This window comes from Etheostoma spectabile, chromosome 20 (genome assembly GCF_008692095.1).
Source record: "Etheostoma spectabile isolate EspeVRDwgs_2016 chromosome 20, UIUC_Espe_1.0, whole genome shotgun sequence".
Classification (NCBI taxonomy): domain Eukaryota; kingdom Metazoa; phylum Chordata; class Actinopteri; order Perciformes; family Percidae; genus Etheostoma; species Etheostoma spectabile.
In genome coordinates, this window is record NC_045752.1 from 17,231,864 (window position 1) to 17,233,781 (window position 1,918).

General features: G+C 40.7%; 1 protein-coding gene across 2 annotated transcripts in view; it reads right to left on the reverse strand.

The window, feature by feature from the left end:
- LOC116670241 (leucine-rich repeat and fibronectin type-III domain-containing protein 2) overlaps nucleotides 1-1,918 on the reverse strand; it is a 127,316-nt gene that overhangs the window by 75,590 nt on the left and 49,808 nt on the right. The window lies entirely within an intron of this gene.

The following is a 1,918-nucleotide window of genomic DNA, read 5'->3' on the forward strand; positions in this document are numbered from 1 at the left end:
AATCTGGAAACTGCTGCCCTGGTTAAAAAAAAACAATGCAACTGATCTCAGTTGGTATTCTGTCAATAATGGAGCGCAACGGAAATGTCTAAGTGACCCTAAACTTTTGATTAGTGTATATATGAATGAATACCTCCCTGCCAATGAAACCCATTTTACAATCTGTCTGTGTTTTCACCTGACCCTGCTTGTCCTTCACATATCCCTGGAATTGTCAACCTATAAAACAGGTATTATTATTCTCAGCTAGTGATATCATTTGGAGGAATATTCTACAAGCACCGTGTGCCAGGCATCAGTCCTACGGGGAATGTCACGGCCCTGACCTCATCTCCTGCTATCATTGGCTCGGTGTGAGCTGTTCCCATTCACCAGCAGAAATGAGGAAAATGATGGGGAAGGCAGATGTGCTGAGCAATGACGGAAAGAAGGAAGAGACAAAAGACAGAAGAGAGGAAGGTAAAATGGGATGAGGAGGGATGGGAGAGAAGGAAGAAGGGAAGGAACAAAAGCCAGAAGAGAGGAAGGTAAAATTGAATGAGGAGGGATGGGAGAAAAGAAAGAAGGGAAGAAACACTAAAAAGGAGAGAGGAAGGTAAAATTGAATGAGGAGGGATGGGAGAAAAGGAAGAAGGGAAGGAAGGAAGGTTGGGAGGCAGAGAGGAAGGAAAGATCTAACGAAGACGGTGTAGAGGAAGGAAGGTAGGAGCCAAAGTAGAGGTAGGGAGGATAAAAAGACAAGAAGGAGAAAAACTAGGAACAAAAGGTAAAGAGGAGAAAAATACATTAAGGAAGCAAGGAAGGAATGCAGGCTGGAGAGAGTGGAGGGGCTCAGTGAACGTAGGACTGATTGATTCCTGCCAGAGCTATCTGTGCTAAATCCCTCCCGCCTCACTGCCAGAATATTTATGAAAGAGGATGGCTCGCCAACTCTCCTAAAAGAAAGGAAGTAAGGAATAACGGTAAAGACTGAAGTAAGCAAAGAAGCATTGACAGACTCATCCTCTTGGACATTTTAAATTTACTTTCAATTTACTCTTCGCCTTAAAGCAACTTTCAAAAGTCAACCTGCGCGATCACAATTCTGGACAACTCCATACGCCTGATGCCCTGACGGCTGAGGAATTACACAGAGAACATGATCCTGCCAGGGCAACTTTGCAAGACTGACTCTTTAAAAGTTGTTTTTTTGAAACAGATGTCAACATTCATATAAACCAGTCAGACATCACCTTTTTTTTTTTTTTTTTCGAGACGATTGCTAAAGAACCAGTAAATGCAACATTGCATTAAGCATGCTGATGAGACTGTAGTTGGCAGCGTTCAATGAAGGTCACAAGTGTCTCTCTTCTCTTATGCAATTAACCCAATTTCTCAGTGAAGCAGCACATCTATGGGGAAGCAATTCAAATCAAAATTCTTCCCAGTGTGTGGACTTCACAGAGAAAAAAAACCTTGGGTGGTCTAACATTTGTTTGGCGATATTGATAAGAGATATTCTTTAGACATCTGAAATGATTTTGTAGTTTTTTTAAAGGGGTAAAGGACAGCGGAACCAATGTGATAAAAACAAAAAAAACGAGTGAAGGAACAGTGGAATAAACTAAATAAGAAAGACATAAGTAGGAAGAAAGGACAGAAAGAGTAAAAGCACATTTAGGAATTATCAATTGACTCTTTTTTTCCCCCCCAATCTGGTAAGTTTCATTATGCTTTTCTTAAAAGATCTATTATTCTCGGTTAGATATTGAACAGATTCTTGATTTATTCTACTATTATTTGTTCATGAGTGGAGGCAGCTCATGCATACAATCTCATCAACTCCCTTCACTCCTCCTAATACAAACACAGCCAATAGATAGGAAGAGCCTCCATCTATTTATTTGTATCCAAACCTGACTGTGTGTGTGTGTGTGTG